The following is a 22,516-nucleotide window of genomic DNA, read 5'->3' as shown; positions in this document are numbered from 1 at the left end:
ATATTCCATAGGAACCTGTTAGTCATTACTAAAACTTGAACCAAAAGTGATTTTTCTTTATATATATATATATTGTATATTTATTGTGGTATATATATTAGCAATACCGCAATAAATGTCTCTCACTACTGCAGTATAAAGACCTGACCCAAAGCTCATTAAAGTCAAAGAGAGTTTTTCCACTGACTTCAGTGGGCATTGGAACAAGCCATACATGGAAGGGATGTCAAATTCATATGGATCAATTTCCATAGACTCAAAGAAATGTAGGGCCGAAAGGGACCTTGAGAGGTCATTTAGTCCCACCCTCTGAGCTGAGGCAGGACCAGCTATATCTAGACCATCCCTGACAGGGGTTTGTCTAACCTGGCCTTAAAAAAATATGAGGGGGATTCCACAACCTCCCTTGGAAGCCTATTCCAGGGCTTAACTTTATTTATAGTTAGAAAGTTTTTCTAATATGTAACTAACCTAAATCTCTCTTGCTGCAGATTAAACCCATTACTTCTTCTCTTATGTTCAGTGGGCATGGAGAACTATTGATCACTATTGTCTTTATAATGTTAACATATTTGAAGACTTACCAGGTCTCCTTCAGTCTTCTCTTCTCAAGACTAAACATGATCAGATTTTTTTTTAAACTTTACCTCATAGGTAAGATTTTCTTAAACCTTTTATCACTTTTGTTGCTCTCCTCTGGACTCTCTCCAATTTGTCTACCTGTACGTGCTGACTTCCTGAGCTCCTGGGGGTGCTCTGCCCCAGGCCTTGCCCCCATTTCACTCTTTCCCCTAAAACTCACCCCACCTCTTCCTGCCCTGACCCAACCACTTCCTGCTGTGCTCCGTCCCCTCCCCTGCCTCTTCCTGTCCTTGCTCCTCACCTTCCCCTCCACAGCGCCTCCTGCAGGCTGCTGAACAGCGTATCGCGGCAGGTGGGAGGCACTGGGAGGGAGGTGAAGGAGCTGACCGCGGGGCTGCTGGTGGGTGCCCATGGAATCCTGGCCTATGTGTCCACGTCTTTCTTAAAGTGTGGCATCCACAACTGGACACACTACTCCAGCTGAGACATCACCAGTACTGAGCAGAGCAAGACAATTACCTACCAAATCTTACATATGACACTCCTGTTAATACACCTAGAATATTAGTCTTTTTTTTTTTTTGCGAATCATAGAAGTTTAGGGTTGGAAGAGATCTCAGGAGGTCATCTAGTCCAACCCCCTCCTCAAAGCAGAGCCAACCTTAACTAAATTATACCCCAGCCAGGGCTTTGTCAAGTCATGCCTTAAAACCATCTAAGGATGGAGATTCCACCACCTCCCTAGGTAACCCTCCTAGTGAAATAGTTTTTCCTAATATCCAACCTAGACCTCTCCCACTCCAACTTGAGATCATTGCTCCTTGTTCTGTCATCTGCCACCACTGAGAACAGCCGAGCTCCATCCTCTTTGGAACCGCCCTTCAGGTAGGTGAAGGCTTCTATCAAATCCCCCCTCACTCTTCTCTTCTGCAGACTAAATAAGACCAGTTCCCTCAGCCTCTCCTCGTAAGTCGTGTGCCCCAGTCCCCTAATCATTTTTGTTGCTCCCCGCTGGACTCTCCAATTTGTCCACATCCTTTCTGTAGTTGGGGGCCCAAAGCTGGACGCAATACTCCAGATGTGGCCTTACCAGTGCCGAATACAGGGGAATAATCACTTCCCTTGATCTGCTAGCAATACTCCTACCAATGCTGCCCAATATGCCGTTTGCCTTCTTGGCAACAAGGGCACACTGCTGACTCATATCCAGCTTCTTGTCCACTGTAATCCCCAGGTCCTTTTCTGCCACTTAGCCAGTCGGACCCCAGCCTGTAGCAGTGCAGGGGATTCTTCTGTCCTAAGTGCAGGACTCTGCACTTGTCCTTGTTAAACCTCATCAGATTTCTTTTGGCCCAATCCTCCAATTTGTCTCAGTCACTCTGGACCCTATCCCTACCCTCCAGCGTATCTATCTCTCCCCCCAGCTTAGTGTCATCCGTGAACTTGCTGAGTGTGCAATCCATCTCATCATCCAGACCATTAAAGGAGATGTTGAACAAAACCGGCCCCCAGGACCGACCCCTTCCGAAGGGGCACTTCGCTTGATACCAACAGACACAGAGCCATCGATCACTACCCATTGAGCCCGACAATCTAGCCAGCTTTCTATCCACCTTATAATTCATTCATCCAATACATACTTCTTCAACTTGCTGGCAAGAATACCGCCCGAAGATCCTTTGCTGCAGTACTTCTGCCTAACCATGTAAATTGCGCTTCATGGAGCCTCAGTCCCACTCCCCTCAAACCACACTGATCTACTACCATCATTGGACAATTCACAGAGAGAGATCAAGAGGCAAATTTGGCCTTTCTGTGGTAACTAAACCTTTAGGTATTGTTTACTCAGCATCTTCTCGTTACATACAGCAGCGATCAGAAGGAAAACACTCTTCCCTTTAGGGCTACTGCTATCTCTGTTCTCTGTCTCCTTTCCCAAAACTTCTTTTCTATTTCTCTCTCTCTTTCCTATCTGTGCCTCCACTGTTCTTCCCTCTGTATTTCATTTCCTGTGTGGTGTTCATCTTAAGTATTTGCAAGAGATGTGTCTTATTCATTATCTGGTATCTGGTTCCAAGTAACTGTGCATAACAACAAGACCTTCACAGCAACCTATCACTCTCTGTCTGGCAAGCTCAGTCCTTAAAGACACAGCTCCTAATACCTGCAGCTACTAACAGTTCCAACCCCCTGTGGGATTCTCTGCCACCCCTGCCCCATTGTATCTGCCAAAATGATCAGCACTGAAATAATTAATACTGACACGCAAATGTTAGCATTGGATTTTAGAGGTGACACCTCGGAAAGATTAATTAATAAGGTGCAGGGGAGTTTCACACGTTTCAGTCATATCTATATTTATCTATTTGGTGATATATACTATTCTATTTATTTCCCCAGAGAGAGCTGTCTGGAGTGAAGGAGTTATGGAAGTTTATAAGTCCCCTACTGCCTCATCTCCAAGTAGTTTGCTGGGCCAGGGCTGCTCAGTCACTCAGTGGGAGGGGACAGCCTGACTCAGACAGAGAGAAACTAGGTTTAGTTTCAGTTTTAACTTCAGAGTTTGGGAGCTAAGAGGAAAGCAGAACAGTCACGGAATTTCTGATTAACATCCCCTCCCTACAAATGAAGCCTTTGAACAGCTTTGGGATCTACATAGGTCAGGCAGTTCTAGCCCTGCAGAGACCCAAACAGGCTTCAGCTACGGAGAGCCAGCCAGCACTTCCACAGAAGTCCAGAGCAGGGAGCCAGGAGAGGACTTTGCCCCAACCAGTGGTGAAGACACTATCAGAGGACCCCTTTCTTTGTTTAAAGGGGCCAACCTTCACAGAGCTGCGGTACTCGTTTTCAGACTCACCCTCGGCATACCATCTGCCTAGGACGGTGCCAGGGAGGGACATGGGGTTTGGGAACAGTTGTAAGTGTTGGGAGATAGGAAATTTTAATACTTAATGGTTAACCCTAACCTTTCCCTTCCCCAGATCATTTTTTTCCTGCTTCCAATAAAGCCCCCCTTTGCTATATTGTCACTTTGGGGTGTGTCGTTTCTGTGGGGTTTTTGTTAATGTACTGTATTATTTCTTGTGTACTGATTCTTATACTCCTTGCAAGCAGTGGTAGTATTATTCATTTCCCCAATGAACAGCATCCCCTTGTGTCTTAGGCACAGAGAGGGGTCACCTTGGGTGGAGGCACCAGGTTGCACAAAAAAGAAACCAGGACCCAACCCAGGTGAGGAAAGGGGAGAAGCCACTCCAAGTCGCAAACACCAGGATGGAGACTTGCTTTAGCCATGCTTTGGGAGGACGGGGTACACAATACATTAATATTATATTATTTGTGAATGGAATACAAACAAATCCAGATGCATGTGGAAGTTAAATAACTCTCATTTCATCTTACAGTTTAGATCAGCTATATAAAATTAAATCTAATTTGATGTCTTTTTAAAAAAATATTTAATAAGGAGTATGAATATTTATTGTACACTTCCTAACTTTGCTGTAATCATTGATCTCATCTATCTAGTTCCCTTTCCATTATGGCTTATGGAAGAAAATAACTTGGACTGTCATAAGTACAAATTTACATTTAATAAAGAATAAAACTATAGTACAACATTAAATTAGTTTCTCAGAACTGTCCAAATAGGAAGAGGACATTCAGATTTAGAAACCCCATGATCATAAAACAAATCTTAGGAAAAAGGGAAAGTAAAAATTAAACATTTCATCATGAAAATGAGGAAGATGGTATTTTGATCCACACTTTTCTATCCAGACATTATTCAGCTTGCTGGAACATTAGTTCTTCAAATTGTTTTTAATTACAGGGCCCGAAATAAATATGCACCACCATTAGCATGCTCAGGTTGAATACAAGGGGGTACTCACTTTCATTCCAGTCAAGGCACTATTCCAAGGTGATTTATATTCTCATTATAGGCTGTTGCCTTTCCTATGTAAATTTGTAATCAAATATTCTCAACGGGTGATGACAAATAATTTGGGTAACTACCGCTAGCAGCCTGAATCCCAGTCAGAGGACTTCAGGAGTCTAATTGGTGAATTACACACACACCACACACATGCACAAGCACACAGATATCCTCCCCCCTTCCTCCTGGGTACATTTTCCAAATTATTAAATCTAACAACATCTGAATACATGGAACAAACAACATGTAACTGGTGACAAAAATCTTTTACTATGCTTAATTTAGCAAACTTCTTTCTCATTATATGAGCTATTAGAACAAAGGAACTTTAATTAACTTACTGAATCTTTGGTCATATATTTGCAGTGATAATCTATCATTTTAATAGGCTGTCCTATGAGTGGATTTTTTTAATAAATGTTTCACCAAGTGAACCAACAAAATAATATCTAATAATTCCCTATTCATGGTTCAAATATTATGCATCATTCTATATTGTTTAATTACAATTTTATGATAGTTGTAGAATGCACAAGTGTCTTTTCAAGAGGGCCATATTTTCAGCTGGCATAACATCACTGAAATTAGTGGAGTTACTTCATCACAGAATTTGAATCTTAATTTTTATTCAGGTTAATTTTTAAAAAATGGAAGCAAAAAAGTTTGAGGGATGAACTTCAACATCAAATAGCATCTTCTACAAAACTGAATGCCTGAATTTTCAAAAGTGACTTTTTGGGTGTTTGGGACACCTTAAAGGGGGCTGCATTTTTGCGAAGTGCTGAGTGCCCACCCTCATGTTCCTTTAAAATGTTACAGCTTAGGTATCCAAAAATTGAGGCACCAAAATCCCTAGTCCCTTCTAATAATTTAGGCTAAAATACTTTTTACTCCATTCCCAGCTTTCTCTTTCCAGAAAGTTGCGTGGGAGAAAGAAGTTGTGTGCCTTTTTGGTTTGCTTTTTTTCCTTCCCTCCCCCACCCCCTCTTTCCATTATCAACACTGTGCACAAAAAAGCTCTGACAGAATCATATTACCTCTGAAAAAGAATGGGATGGACTTGACCTACTAGATCTTTTCCATTTCTGGTTTCTGTGATCCTGAGAAGAAAGAATGACTTTGTGAAGATAGAGATTTGACAGATATATTGTAGGGTTGACAAAAAAACCCAACAACCCTAAAACAAAACAAAACAAAAAACCTATTAGATGTTTATAATAGCATTCAGCTTTTGATCTTTAACCAGAACTCCCCTTCTGTAGAGCAAAATTTTCTCTGTATTCTGCAAGACTTTGAAGAACATGGACTCATAGTCATGAAGGGGAGTCCAGCCACTGAATCTTGAAAAAGGCATCTTGGTGAATTGTAGAGGTAATTACAAGAATGAGAGGAAAGATGGCTATATACATGAGTGTATATACACCCCACACAGTGAATTTCACAAAGAAGTTCTCTCTTTGGAGTGAGGTGATGGAATATGAAAACTTCAGTGGGGAACACAGTAAAGAAAACTCGATCCATTAAACAGTACATTAAAATGCACTCCCTATTCCTAGGAAGTCAAGAGATCATTAAGAGAAACAAAAGCACAGGGTGGTTGTGTGGGCACACTAAGGGCTTGTCTACACTTAAAGTGCTGCAACAGCACTGCTGTAGTGCTTCAGTGAATATGCTATTTAGGCTGACGGGAGGCCACCCAGAGATGCGGTAGCTAGTCAAGGGGAGAATTCTCCTATCGATCTAGTTCTGTCTACACTAGGAGTTAGGCTGGTTTAACTGTGTTGCTCAGGGGGTGGATTTTTCACACCCCTAAGCAACGTAGTTATACTGACCTTATTTCCTAGAGTAGACCAGGCCTGAGTTCCATAGGCAGCCTGGTGTGCACTATATGGCATTATCCATATTCCCACAGGACAAGATGGTGTGATCTACCCACAGCCTCCAGGCACAGGGAAGAGAGGTATAATTCCTTCCTGTGTGATCGCTGCTGCTTCAAAGGGGGAGTTTAGATCAATAAGGATGGTACAGCCTGATTCTCTCCAGTCCACCTACCCCACAGCGTATTGGGTCCATTCCCCTCGTCCCCACATTCTCTGAAGGCTGTGTGCACCCTTAGGGACACATGGACAAAAAGGTCTCTGTGTCCCCCATACTCAGGGACTGTGATTACACATGTTCCTCCCCAACCACACAAGTAAAGACAACTCACAATCTAGCCTATGTATGCTTCTGCCCTATGCATCTGAAAAAATAACCAGAGGTCATTTGTATACAGAACCAAAGGGCTGTCATCAGTATTCAGGAGCTGGTTTGCTAACACATTTAGAATCATGAAGCCAGTGATTATATCTGAAAGAAAAGGCATAAATGAGAAAACAAAAGAGAACAGAATAAAAATTCTTTCCACATTTTAGACCTTTTTCCGGAATTCTGTGCACTCCCATTGGAGGTAGGCAAACAACTTCGGATAACAAAGAATTGATCAGGACCACGTCTGGAAATCAAACAGAATCTGGGCCAGAGCTTGTCACAGTTCAGTTAACTTTGTCTTCACTCTCATCTACCTCTGCACTTTCTGCTGTCAGCTGAGGCCTGGAGGAGAAATGAAGCACTGTCAGAGAGGCTGCTCTTTTGTATTACATTCTGCTCATCCGGGACTTACAAGAACAAGAAATCCCTGGAGAAAGCCTCCTCCTGTGAGATTTCCAGATCTTTAGAACAGAGCAGTTGGGATAATTTCAGATAAGCAGCCAAGCTTTTTTAGACTTATCTGAGTTGAACCACTGAACCTTTCAGGGTTTGCCCATTAATAGTTATCATGCCAGAGAGATGATTTTTGGAGAAAACTTAGATGGGAGGCAGAATAAAGGACATAAAATGAGACTCTTTTCTTAAGAAACGTTATCAGGAAATTTGAAGGGAGTTGCGTCTGTCCTTCATTGGCAGGGAGGAGATTAAAAGGTGACAATGGAAGGTTTCTAAGGGCACAATTGTCTCTTGTCCTGTGCACAGGGGAGCAAGAGCTGTAATTCATTTCCTTACCCAACTTTGTGAACTACCTGCATTGCAAGTCACAGATCAGGGGCTCCTTGAGGCTACTATTCCTCCTCCTGCTCAAGTGGTTGGGCAGGGGAGGGGAATGGGTGAAGACAGCACGGAGGGGGCGTAACCAGTTAAACGCACCCTGTCCCCAAACTAGAAATGAGCCCTGAACACACTGATGCTTGGGCTGCAGTGCATGGCCACAGGGCTCTCAGACTGAGCATGCCAAGCTAAGGAAGAAGATGGGGTATGATCTGGGCAGACCCCAGAGCACTATGCAGGATTATTTCCCCAACAGTGTGCTTTTGGAGAGAGCAGAGAGTACGAATTCAAGTAGCTTTAACCACCATGGAGGGCAAACCGCACAGCCTCAATGGCAGAGCAATGGAAGGAAGGCAGGTTTCAGTGCTTAGGGGAATTAACATCTGACTGGTCATGTAACAGATGGGAGACACACAAGAGAGTACATTGATGAGACTGGGACCAGCCACTGCATAGGGGGCTCTTTACACTCTCTAACCTCCTTGTGCACCTATTCCAGGGCCAGTTACAATCTATCCCAAATGGACTATCTGGGGTTGTACTGGTCATTCCAACAATGCTGAGGCAGTGCAAAGGAGGTGTGTACTGGTCATAGCTGGCCAGCTCAGAATTCCCCTGGCATGAGGGAGCTCATAGCTGATGTAAAGCAGTGGTAGCTAGCTCCTAAGCCATCCCTTCCTGGGTATATTGGAGACAGGTCTGGGGTGGGAGGGGCATGCAAATCCCTCTGCTAATTCTCAATTGCAGTTGCTGGAACATACGCTGAGACTGGGAGTAGAGCTGCAAATTGCAGAGAAGCAGGAAGCTTTAACCCACTTTTCTGTGCTGAGTGGATCTAGGTACAGGAAAGAATGGAATTATATTAGAATGGCAAACCATGGAACCTCACATACCGAACAGATTGGGCACTACAGAGATGTTAAAAAAAAAAAAAGACTGTCCTTTCAAATAACATATAGAGGAATGTGCTGTCCAGATTTCACACTCTCCTCCCTGCTCCATTCTCTACTTCCATGTGCAATCACTAGTCTTTTAAAATTCCAGCCTTAATGAAATAGGTAAGCTGCTGAAAAGATTAAACTAGAAAATACAGCAGGAATACAGAATGAGGACAGGTGATTGATCTTTGAGAGGGTATCCAACAGTGCAATGAAATTCTCAGGCAAGTTCTTTTTTATTTCTAAATGGGTTTGATTCAGAGGGATTTTATAGCAGCTAAATCATGCAGTTGGCAGGGATTGTTCAGGCTTTTCAGAGTGTTATACTCTGAAAGATGTCAAATTTGGCAGAAGCAGTAAAGCTTCATGAATTTATTGTTGTTTTCCATTGAATGCTAAAAACCAGAGCATCTAGAGATGACATGGCAAAAGTTACAACACAATTTGTGTGGACTCACCTGTTATCCTGGTGAGCACAAAACAGACATGTCACATGTACCCACCACAAATGAAAGCCACCTGGGCATGGAAAATTAAATTTTCAGTTGCGTGTAAACTAGTGTGTAACAGGAAGGAATTCTCCCAGTTTCACATATAGGCCCTGATCCTGCACACACACATAAGCATGTAAGTTTACTTATGTGAGTAGCACTATTGAAACTGCTAAAAGTGTACACATGCTTAAACATTTTCAGGGTCGGGGCCATAGTTTGGATGTTTAACTACCTACAATCCATTGTTTACGGACAATTGCCATTTTGGGGGCAAACTGGACCACTGTTTTTTCAGCTTTTGCAAACCGAATGCAAAAAGTGTGAAAACATTAAACCAGCCCAAACTCATTGATTTTCTGTTGCTGTTTTGCTTTTTGAAGGGGGTTGGACTTGGTTCTGGTGGATTTTTTTTGTCTGTTTGTGTTAAACAAAATTGAAACTTCATTCAGGTTTACTAAGCTTTATGCAAATCTTAGCTGAATTCCAAGTGAGAGTGGGCACATATTTGAGTGAACCTGGAACAGAGAAGTAGTTATGATTTTGAGTGGAAATCAGAATCAGTGAATTCTCTCATATCCTTTCCTCTTTCAAAGTTTAGCCAATTGAAAAACAAATGAAAATTTTAATGAAAAATTAAAAATTTTGATGAACATTTTGAATTTTTTTTTTTAAAGTCTACTATCTTGGGGCTTCCGGCACCTATGAACAAATAAACAAATTATCTATCCAGCCTATTTGCAAATGTATCTGCTACTTGTGAAATGAATGCAAACCAATACTCCCCCAAAAAATTCTTGTGTCCTAAATATTTAAATTCTCAAATAAAATTATGTTTAGATACAGTTCCAGATTTTTTTTAAATAAAGGTATTAATAAATGTTTTATATCTGCTTTTTTGTTTTCCCATGGCTTATATGGTCTCTACAAAGCCAGGTACTACAAATATACTCACTAATGTACATATCTTCCGAATAAGTGGGTTACATAATGACAATTACCACATGAAAGTTCTAAGAGTGTTCTGACCCTTTGTTTACCCTTGCAAGGAGTCTTTTCTTGCTGCTACATGATACACATACTAATGTTAATTTTTCTGTGTAGTGACAGCAATGCTAAGCTCTTATGTACATTACAAACAGGTAAAATATATCCAACCCAAGTTTATCATGGTGGAAAGAGATGAGATTGTTATTCACAACAGGAGAATGTCATACATTTCTATATACTCTAGTTCAGCATCTTTCTAATTTTATAGACCCTGATTTACATGGGTCAGTGTTTGAACTTCGACGATATTGGTCTACTCAGGAAATGACTTAAAAGGGATGGAGGTCGTGCACCTTTCGGGCAGTACTATACTTAGTCAATGCATAAATAAATTGCTGCACTCGCACGTCAGCAAAAATACATGTCCTAAAGCCCTTTGATGCCAAGAGCAATGTCTGTTAGAAACAAAAGGTTAAATCTGTAGAAAAAAAAAAAAAAAATAAAAAAAAAATTGCAAGGATGCAGTGATGGTGTGAAGGGAATCTGGCTAAATCTTTAGCATAAGTCCAGCTTGATGTTCACTATGAACCTACAGAAATGGAGGTTACAGTAGTTTCTCTGTATTCATTAGTGGATTCTGTGTGGGAATTACCATTTATTTACAAACTAAGATGCAGATTACTAAGATATTAGGTGTTCTTTGTAGACCTGATCCAAAGCACATTGACATTAACAGGAGTCTGTTCACTGACTTTGAGGGTCTTTGGATAAGGCCTCAAATGACAGTAGGCAGTGATAAGAATTACTGTGCAGTTCACTGTGCTCAACGGTCCTCTTTGAAAACCTAGCTACCTATTCAGAAAGAAAAATATATTTCTTCATTGAAAGGATTTTGTTTATGATTGAAGCTACTTTGTGATAGCTGGAATGCACTCAGAAACATAGTTGTTTTTAGTAGGTGTAAGTTTTTCCTCACTGAATTTGGGAGAGCAGTAAAGCAACTCAAAATTTAATAATCTTCTATTCTTCTAAATAGTAAGGAACTATTTCATTGTGGAATGAAGAGCTTGAACAATCTTAACCCAGATTTCTCTTGTGTATGCACAAAGTCTTGAGTGAATTTTTGGTGCATGCAGGTAATAGAATACCTACCGCTTCTGCACTCATCTGACAGAATTTCCATGGGCAATTCATATGTAACAGCAATTACCTACAGTTGTCAGTGATTGTGCGAGCACAAATGGCGGCCAGTTTTTGATCTGTGGTCAAAGAATTTAATATAGGCTTTAGAGAAAGAGAGTGTGTTCCCTAATCAGTGAAGACATTAGTGACTTCCAAGGCTGAGTGATACAAATAAAGATCAAAAAGTTTGGATGCTTAACTGAATTTCTCCAAACGATAACCTCTAAACATTTTCAAAATTCCCCCCTACCCCCAATTTCTGATTTGGTTTCATTTAAATCCTAGGCCAAAGTTTAGAATCAGCTCTTACTTTATTTGAACCCACAACAATAGCACATCAAGGAAATACATGCCATGAGTTTTTGCTCACCTTGCATTGGCATTGTGTATTTGCATACAGAAAACATTTAACTATTTGGGCTCAATGTACAAATCAGGGGTCTTGGACACAACAAATTTGGGTGTCCATAAATGCATTACAAAACATCTTGGGATTGCATGCTACCATTTAAATTTATTTTCAGTATCCTGTACACAGTTGAAATAGAGGATAACCAACTCTATATAACATTTTTCGATTATTGAATAGCAAAAGGATAATCTTGTTTCCATACAGAAGAATGTCATGAAAAGTCATAAAAAGTCAAATTTTGTTTTAAAAGAATGAAATTCATTAAACAAACAAAAACGAAACTGTTAAAACAAGGCATTTGAAAGAAACAGCTGTTAAAACGAGCCCTGAAATCTCCATGCAACATGAGATTTTTATTGGCAAACAATTAAATCTGTCTTTAAGTGCACTTTCTCTGTAGAAGCTAATTTATAATCTTATCAGGCATGTCTCTCAGAAGAATTTGCTCCCAACATAAGTCTTTATCTGCACAATGCAGAATACTAACAATTGTCTTGGATATTTGTTTTCAGCGTCAAAGACTGAAATTCCAATATGAGGTTCTGACTGCTTTCAGAATCTGATTTTATTTTTTAAAGTGCTATCACTTTTGTTCATGTGATCTGTCAGAAAAGGAAAATATAAGAATAATAAAAGGGCGTGTTCCTGTAAGGAAGAGGGGAAAAAGGTGACAAACTGTAGAACCAATTTGCTACAGCTCATTTGCTGTTTTATCATTTTCCGAAGGGACCTTTTTTAATTTCAGCACTAGTCATTAAGGTATTAAGTTTTATGATAAGCATTAAGAAAGTTAGAGGCAAGGTGGAACTAACAGAGTGTACGTTATGTATATTTCACCCAACTATGAAATCCTGTGACTTGTAAAATTTATGATTTTATATACAGCTTAATTTGTGATATCAGTGCTCATATGCATATAACTTTGCTTTTTCTATAATACTGGGTGTGAATCAATAATAAATTTGCTTTCTCAGCCATAACATGCAAAGAGATTTTTGCCCCTAACTGGAACAACAACAAACAAACAAATTTCTCTTTTAAATAGGACCTACTACTCCCCATTTTTGTCAGAATCAAAGCAGGAAGGTAACGGAGGCAGAGAATCAGAGAGACAAAGAGGAGGAAGAACTGGTTTCAGTACAGATGGAAGCAGGGCCGGCTCCAGGCACCAGCTTCTCAAGCAGGTGCTTGGGGCGGCCGTTCCGGAGAGGGGCGGCACGTCCAGGTAGTCGGCGGCAATTTGGCAGAGGGTCCCTCACTCCGCCTGGGAGCGAAAGACCTCCCGCCGAATTGCCGCCGCAGATTGCGATCGCGGCTTTTTGTTTTTGTTTTTTTGTTTCAGCTGCTTGGGGCGGCCAAAACCCTGGAGCCGGCCCTGGATGGAAGAAGGGAAAAAAAGTAGACGGGAAACTGTTATAAAGAAGAGAGTAGTAATAATGTTGAAAGACAACCAAAATAAGGAGAAGTTGTAATAGGCCAGATTATGGGTGGTGGTTGAGCTACAGATAAATGATCTGATTCCACAGGCCACTGGTCTACCCTAGTTATTCATCTTGACAACATTCATAAGAGAACAAAAATAAAGAGTTTTCTTTTAACAAGCAAATCACAACCACTCTGCACTGGTTATTTCTTCTGTTGCCTGACAGCCAAAATTCCAAAGTCGTGAAAAACTGAACCACAACAATCACACAGTGTTTTGCTAGATTTTACACCACTGTGGCTCCTGCCAACTCTTTCACCTCTTTCATAAACAACTAGCGCTGCTGTCCCAGTCTCTCCTTTTATTTGGCTCAGAACACCTGATAGCTAATTCATAGTTAAGATAATTAGCTTTCAGTTATAACCAGTTACACTGTCATCTGTTCAACTTGCAAATGCCTGGAACTTGGAGCGTTTCCAATTAGCATGTTCTGGTCCATGCACTAGTAACATACAGCTGGGAGCATCTCTGCTATGAGGGGATTAACTCTTCACTTGCAAACCGTACTGCCATGTCTCATAGAACAAACCCATCTGGATGTTACCTCTCCTGATCTGATACAGCTAACTACTGCTCTGGAAGGTGGAGAAACAGAAAGAGAAAGCATACATAGGGTGACCAGATGTCCTGTTTTTAAAGGGACAGTCCTGGTTTTTGCGACTTTTTCTTATATAGTTGCCTATCACTCCCCACCCCCTGTCCTGTTTTTCCACAGTTGCTATCTGGTAACCCTACGCATACAGGAACTTGCCCTTAAGTATCCAAGCCACTCTAAGTCATTCCACTTCATCTCTTCATCAGAGCCATGCCCCAGTGCTAAGACATACAGAATAGTTTTCTGTTGTAATAAGTTCTATGACATATGGAGCATAAATTGAGCAGGGCTTTAGGAATTATGGTTTATTTATTCATATGAAATGATAGGTGAAAGATATTGCAGGCTGAATTAAGTAAGTTGGAGATGTCACAGTTACTGACCTGCCTACATCTCTGAATGTAGGTGTTTTTCTTGACTCAAAGCTGATTGACTAGCTGGCCTCCTCTCTAGAAACATTATTACATTGCATCCTTTCCATACCATTCTGTTGGTGCACAGAGCAGAATTAGCCTTTTCCATTCCTCTTTGTCCTTTGCTGTCGCTGCTTCCATTGGCTATATGGTGCTGAGGTTGACTCTTCTGCCCTCCCTGTTAATTAATGTTGCCAACTCTCATGATTTTGTCATGAGTCTCATGATAATTATTGTTTCCCTTAAAGCCCCAGCTCCTGGAGTCAAGTGGATATGTGATGATTTCAGCCTTCATTCTTAAAGAAAAAGTACATTTCTTGCCCTTGTGGCTGTGGAGAAAGCGTCAAAATGTGAGCCAAGTGCACCCTAAAGGTTCAAAAAGAACCCAAGTTCTGTTATTTTTACATAATCTCATTTTTGGTGAGCCTGACTCATAATTTTTGAACAGTTGGGGTTGGCAATACTGGTTCTTCTTAAGGTTTATCTTGGATGTCCTGGTTTCCTCATTACTTGAGAGCTTCATGTGGGAATCTTGTGTTGGCATCTGAGTACATGGCCCAAACATGTCCAGCAATTATTTCTGATTCTGGTGGAAACGGAGCTGCTGGTTGCCGATTACTCAGATTTCTCTTCATTGGTAATGAAGTCTTTCCAACTAATGAACAGAATCTTTCATAGGCACTTATTTTCAAAGATTTCTGTCTAACATTTTTATAGATTTCCAGCTCTTGCAGACTTGTGTTAGCACTGAAGTTACATTTGAATTGATACAGAAAGAAACATGGAATTCACCAGATGGCAAAATGAAAAACCTAATCGACCACAACTGCATTAGTCTGAAATTCAGGTAATCAGTCCAAGATGTAAGGGCATATGGAGCAACAGATGTCAGCAGCAACCATAATCTTTGGATTGCTAAACTTATATTAAATGAGAAAGATAAACTTAAAACAGAAAGAAGTAAAAAAAATGAAAACAAAAGAGTACTGCAAGAAATTGCAGCTTGAACTAAGGAACAGATTTGACACATTGCCAGAGGCAGAGGAAGGTGAGATACAGACAGGACCTGAAGAAAAAAAAAAAAAGGAGTGCTCGGAGACAATGTGATTCAAGTTGTAGCAGCCACAGCTGGATATAAACATAGAGCAAGAATTGGATAAGCCAAAATATGTGGCATCTCATCGAAGATTGAAAATTACTGAAAGGAAAATTCCTGAATGCTATGACCAACAAAATATTGAAAAAAGCAAAAGAGTACAAGAAAACAGATAAAGCAGTGAAAAGCAACACCAGGAAAGATAAATGGAGATATGTTGAAGCTGCTTCTGTGATAGGAATCCTCAGAGCCATTGCCCAAGTGACTAAATCCCTGTGTGGAAATTGCAAAATTGGAAATGGGCGAATGAAAAGCAAAGATGGAAAAATGCGTAGCTACAAACACTGCAACATAATTCCTCAAATTCTGAGGAGGTACTTCTAGAAATGCTGTTATAAAGCAGTAGGGCGGCTAATACACAGATTAAAAGATATTTTAATACATGTGCTGCTTTTTTCTGTGACGTCTGATGTGGATTTATGGCCATTCAGGGAGGTGATTAAGGCACATAGTCTCAAGTCCTGAAGTGAAAAATGGACTCTGACTCCTAAAACTTACTAAGATTGAGGTTATCTTAGAACTCTTGATACTATCTTCTGAGCACTCTTTCTAGTGGCTACATGAGCACACTGCATATATAATATCGCTGAAATTGTGAAAGGGAATTGGGTGTATACAAAAAGTAAAAACATGTTGACCCAGCATGACAGAGAAAGTAATACAGAAAATCCATTAAAAGGGTTTGATCACTAGCATTGTTTGTGCCTCTTGGAGGGTGAGTATCCCTTTGTTCAGAATTTTGTTGACGGGGTTAGGCCAATGACTGGAAGCCTGGCAAATAAATACAACAAGAAGAAAGGGCTGGTTGTCCAGTCCTGTCAGCTCTGAAATCTGGACAGCTTTTATTATTGACCATGGATCCCATTCTCCAGTCCATGTGAACTGACCAATTTCTCATTGTTTAGTACATGCAGTGCGATCATTCTACGTTGAGGATCTCGTTTGACGACAACTGTCTTGATCTGTAGCCGAAAACACTGTGTCTATACAAAGAAGTCTGGTATAGTCTCTAGCAACACCAGAGTGTGTAAACTATAATGTTTTAAATATGGCTCTATAACTCAGTTGTATGAAGGAAGTTTAGCATATTTTAATAAGATTAGTGAATGTAGTTAAACACAGTAAAGGGTAAATGAAACAGTCTTCTGAACTTGTAACTAACCAATTTTTTCATTGCTGATAGGGTCTATTAAATGGTGGTTTTACTAACAAAAGTTCCCTGCTGTCTTATGCCAACTGCAGATTACAACATTTCTCTGACTACCAAGTAGAGTGGGAGGTGGAGAAAAGACTGGGTCCATTCTCTTGCCCTCTCCACCCAAGTGGTCTGGGGAAGGGAAGAAATAAACATGCAGTGTCTGCTTAATGCTTCATGTCCCTAAAATCCAGAGATTGCACCCTGCATGGGGATAGGATATTACTCCACTGCATGGGTATGCAGTATCAGTGACAATCTAGCCCTTAGAGAACAAGACAGAAAGAACATCATGAAGATTTAAAGGAGTTAAAGGAGTTTATTGTCCAGGTGGGAAATTCAAGTGTCTGAAGTAGAGTAACCATAAATTTTGCAATCCAGGTTTTTGAAGGAGCTGTAAAGCTATTTGGTGCAAAAGGAAAGCTCAGAACGAACTGTGGCTGATAATGGGAGGCAGGTTATGATGAGTGGTTTTAAATTATGGTTGGGGATATGTCTGAGCTGAAGCAGGTTGGAACAGAAGAAAAATATCCAATTCTATTATATTGGTACTTTATACCATATTTTGTGATGGTCAAATAAAGTTCAATTGTATAGAATGATTGTTACTTTGTATTAGTGGTGTGTATGATAGTTCTGAACATATCTGCCAGAGTGCTTTATTCAAAGAGACAGAATAGTATTTCATAGGGCGATGATTTCTAAAGCTCTTCCTATAATAAAACGTCGCTCTAAAAAGAAGGAAGGAAAATAAAACAGATTTTGATTTTTTGGTATTTCAGTTGAAGATGAAGAAGTGAATATTTGAGTGAGCCTATTATGCTGATGCTTTGTTGGCCTTTAAACACTTAGGAGAGCGGTGAGCACTGAATACCAGCAAGAGTCAGATTAGCTCAGTACCAGTATATTTAATCTCCAGTTTTCACAATTTTGTGGAGATTTTCATGATATACATCTAAAATGTTTCAGAAAGGCTGGGAAATGAATTTCCTATACAGTTATTGTAATGATGCAATGTGGGAACACAGTAAGGCCCTGGCAGTGAATCATTTATACCTGAAACACCATTACAATGTGACTTGTCTACGAGCTAAGGGCCGATTCTAACATCCTTAGAATAGTCCCATTGGTACTACTCCATACCTACTACCCAACACAAGGAAGGATGGGAGATGAGACCCAAAGGAGCAGTCTGCTTGAATAGTCCCACAGAAACTGTTAGAGCCCACTCCTGCATTTGCATCCAGTCTCTTGCAAGATCAGAGCCTCAGCTAACTGGCCATACTATGGCTCACTTTTGGAAGATCAGTGGTGATTTGAGAAATTTATTAGGCTATCAAACAAAGATAACATGAAGAGAAGTTGTGTTACGAGAATAGAAAACCAAACCAAAAAAAAAAAAGAAAAGAAAAGTTTTAAAAATCAATTTAAAATTTGGAGGTTCCAGTCTATTTCTATAAATTGAAATTTCTCACATAATTTGGACCAAAATGTGGATGTTGCTGACTCTCCCCATCAAATAACTTGAGTCCAGTATTTTCCTGCCCTAGAATTTGATGAGTTCTTTCTTTTATTCAGGTTCTCATACTGCCCTCATCTCCATAATATCTGAGTGACTTCCAGTTATGCATTAAGTGACGTGACTAACATCTGGTTCATTCTGTCTCTCATTCTTTCCCTGGGGGAGAAATGTTGGTGCAGTGTAGTGTATTTTTTGATAGATTTTTTTAAAAAATGTACATGCTGCTATGTGCTTGTGTTAGAGAAGGGAAGGTTAAAGAAGTGAGCCGTGCACTCGGAGCATAATGCGATGTGGCTTGTGATGATCCTTAGTTCCCATGGGAGTTCATTCCATAGTCTAGGACTGGCCCCGGAGAAAGTGCTGTCTCTTGCATAGACAAGGTTTAGTCTTGTGGTAGAAAGTTCCAGTATATCTGAGGTATGGAGTTATCGACCACAGTCTTTGTCTCCTTCTGAGGATAGTGGCTAGGCATACAGTACATGGTGTGCTCCCAAAGGGTAGGAAAACTAGATAAAAAGGAATAACTGGTCCAAAATGTGTAGTCATGTGTGTCCTTAAATACAAATGTATGTGTAAGTGTTTGTGTGTTTTCTGCTCTCTAAAACCATTTTGGAATAATTGAGAAATTAGGTGAGTCTGCCTGATCTTGAAGAAATGCCCAATACATTAGAGAAATTGTTCAAGAGCATTTCAGCCTTGTGAAAATATGACCTCTGTAAGACTGCCAAAGAAAGAGAGAGATCTACTGTACGGATGATGTGCTGAGTAAGTGCTGGTCACACAAGTTGAAATTGCTACACAGCTTTAACTGGAGCATCTTATTCTTCCAGAGTTACAAAATATTTGAAATAAGACTAACTTGCCCTCCTGGGCCAGTTACCTCCCTTTTACACAAGGAAAAGTAAAGGATGGGAATCCTTCATTCCAAAGTCCTTGTGTTTGTGTAGCTAAAACCATTTAGCTAATTTTAATATTTTATAATCACATTGTGACCCTGGGATTGATAACAAATAGTTGTCAGGGCATCATGACCATCCTGCCCATCCCTTATTGTTAAATGGCAGGGGATCCAGCGAGCATGATCCCTGTTAGGGATGGCCAAAAATACTGTCGAAACTACCTTTTGACAGAGAATTGGGTTTTTGACAAAACGAAAAATTTCATGCAAAGCAAAACTTACACTTTTCTTCACAGTCAAACTTTTCCAGGAGGGTGTGGGTGGGAGGAAGTGTCTGCCCAGCTATAGTCCTGCTATGAAAAAGGCTGACAATCATTGTTCCAATGAAAAGTTAGTTCTATAACTGTTTTGTCTAGAATTACAAGCTTGATAGTAGGTCCTGGACAATACTTATTGTTCTGTATGATGGATTTGTTTCAACAAAAAATATTGCCCAAAATACAGTAATTCTTCCTTGCCACCTCACCATCCCCTTCTATTTGCGCTGATAGCCAGATGTGAAATCCTGCTTTGCCTATTATTGATTTTAAGTTGGCATGCCATTATGCATGAGAAAGTAATTGTTTGGACACACACTGTTAATATGCACCTGGAGCCATCACACACTTTCCTAATGGATACAACCAATGAAACCATTAATTATAGAAGGAGCCGTACTCACTGCTAAGGTTGCCGCTAAAGTAACTGTTTTTTTTGACATTTGTGGCATGGCACCAAGGAAACAGAGTTGCTGCATTATCCATTTCTTATTAGTTTAGTTAACTAATTGTGACCCTTTACTGGAGAACACCAGTTCAGTGTTAGAAAAGCCGCATTTAACTCGTTCTGCTGCAGATGTAGCTCTTGCAAACTTGTCTTCCCTTAAACCTCCTTTCTGCCTCATAAGCAGAACTGCTTGAAATTTTACTGGGTTTTGTGTGTGTGCGAGAAAATGTTTGAAAGGAAATGAATGGGCTTAGTTTGGTTTGAAATGTTTCACTTTTCTCCCTTTTCAATTAAAAAACTCCAGAATTTTTGTCTTGGAAATGTTCTAGTTGAATTTTTTATTCTCTTTCTCACCCTTTTTTCCATTGTAAAAATTGAGGAGAAAAATAATATCGAAGTTTCAAAAACAGGGAAAATTAAATATGGGAGAGAAAGTGGTTTTTGGTTGCCTGTCTCTTCCCTTTTTTGCATTTTAGCCCCTTCTTAATAGTAATAAGGTTATGTGGTTACTTAAGCCAACAAAGTACACACTTTGATGGTTTTTATATAACTTAATGCAATGTTTTGTTTGGGTTTTTGGGACACAGTCCTAGCTACCATTAGTCTCAGCAGAAGTGGGTCTTGATGACAGATTTGGAGGACAGGATTGTGAGGTCACCATGAGTAACATCGCAACCCTTGCGAGGGGAGGACTCTCTACATCTACATTTCAGCTGAACTCCTAGGGTGAAGTTCTGGACTTACTGAAATCAATGGGACACTAGCCATTGACTTAACTGGGGCCAGAGTTTCACCCGCAGGACCAGGCTGGGCTGTGGAGTTAAGCTGACTGATTCCATACTGCAGAACCCCAGTGGGCTAAAATTTGATCTAAATCACACTGTTCACAGTGATTTTAGGTCTGTTAGCCCCAATCCAGCATGGGCTTAACTTTACTGAGTCATCCCCCTGAAGTTTAAAACTGTGTGCATATATATTCAGCAGTGAGTCAATAGCTAAATTGCTCCTAATTATTCGTTATGTTAAAGTGGCATTTTAGGGAGTAAACTTTTTCCAAAACTTGTGTTGTGTGAATAAAAACCTAAAGTGATAAAAAAAATGAAATAAAATCAACTCTATACCCTCACACCTGGGTTTAACAAAACTACGCCAAGTAAAAAGTTACAAAAGTACCTTGTCTCTACTCAGATCTCACACTGAGACCACTATTGCAATATAAAAACACACTTTATTTTTTGCAGTGACAAGCTAGCCCAAATGACAGTTAACCTCAACAGCAAAATTCCAGATGAATTTATATAGGAAACATCACAGTGCATTTTAATATGGCACTCAGCTTAATTAGCACTTGGGCAATTCCTTTTGTTCTTCATAAACCAAAGAAAGAATTGTCAAGGAAGAGACAGACGGTAGTGTACCTGCTGCTTTCAAACTAGCCCATCACCACTACCAAACTAATACTTTCTTTACACTAACTTCCACTAAACAGTGCTAGATTTTTAAGTCTAAAAGTGGCAGGTTTTCCCAGGGTTGAATCTGATATCAAAATCAAGGTTTATTAACATTACAAAGAGCACAGCTGTCCTATGGTGCCCCTTTTAACATTCTAAGCAGCTGCCTTGAGGCGATGCATTTAACCTTGGGAAATGTGATAGGAATTCTGGGATGTCAGAAATCCTTGACAGCTAAAGCCTTTTACCTCATCCAGAATCTACTGTACGGCTTTAGCTCCCACACTGAAAGAAGATGAGACCCTTATTTTCATTTGATGTTTATCAATTCTATTCATTGCACTTAAAATTGAAGATACAGTGGCTTTTACTTATAAACAGTGATATTCCATTTATGCTCAAAGCAGCCCTGTGATGAAAATATTCCTTTTCCCCACTGAGAATGCTATTAGGAAGAAAGCACTCTGAAAAATGTTTGTGCTAAATGTTTAAAAATAGTTCTGTAGATTATCTATCCCTTCCTGCTGTTTTATAGCAAAATGATAAATTTCACATTCCATTTTCCTACTATATCACATGTTGCCATCACTACAGTTAAGCGGCTGTCACTGTTTCAGTTTTAAGCCCCTATTTGTCAGGGGTTTTCAGCGTGGCTGTAACAGTTCAATTCATGCTGATGCTTCACATACCAAGTCTCACTTTGGGACCTTCTGAAAGGAAAGGTGCTACACAAAGCACTTCACAGACTATAAACTGTCATCACCTCTGAAATGCAGCCACTTCTGAGGGTGGCAGGGCAGGTAAGGGGGAAAAATGGTAGCCAACTGGACCATAGTACATTGCACAACAGCAAGAGTGTGGAGGGAATATTGGTTCAGGACACTGGACAAACACTAAAATTTAAAAATATACCAAGATTAAAAATCTTTAATGTCCATGAGGGTCAAACAAGGTTTCTTTTTCTTAGGTCTCTGCTGAAAAGCCCATATGGTAAACTACTGGGACCAGCCTGATACTCGGGGCCCAATTCAGAAGTTAAATTAAGAGTCAGAAATAGAAAGAGAGGCAAAGTTAATGTAGTTTACAACAAATAAGACTCCTTCCAGACACTTTTAAAAGTAAACATATTTAGATTATTTTGGACATACTTAGACTATCTTCAATTCTACCTACTTATCAATTGCCTTCTATGATGAAATAACTGGCTCTGTGGATATGGGGAAAGTGGTGGACATGATATATCTTAATATCTTGACTATAGCAAAGCTTTTGATATGGTCTCCCACAGTATTCTTGCCTGCAAGTTAAAAAAGGATGGATTGGATGAATGGACTATAAGGTGAATAGAAAGCTGGCTAGATTGTCAGGCTCAACAGGTACTGATCAATGGATCGATGTCTAGCTGGCAGCCGGTATCAAGTG

This window comes from Chrysemys picta, chromosome 14 (assembly GCF_011386835.1).
Source record: "Chrysemys picta bellii isolate R12L10 chromosome 14, ASM1138683v2, whole genome shotgun sequence".
In the NCBI taxonomy this organism is placed as follows: Eukaryota; Metazoa; Chordata; order Testudines; family Emydidae; genus Chrysemys; species Chrysemys picta.
The sequence above is the reverse complement of the archived record's forward strand: the minus strand, read 5'-3'. Positions refer to the sequence as shown.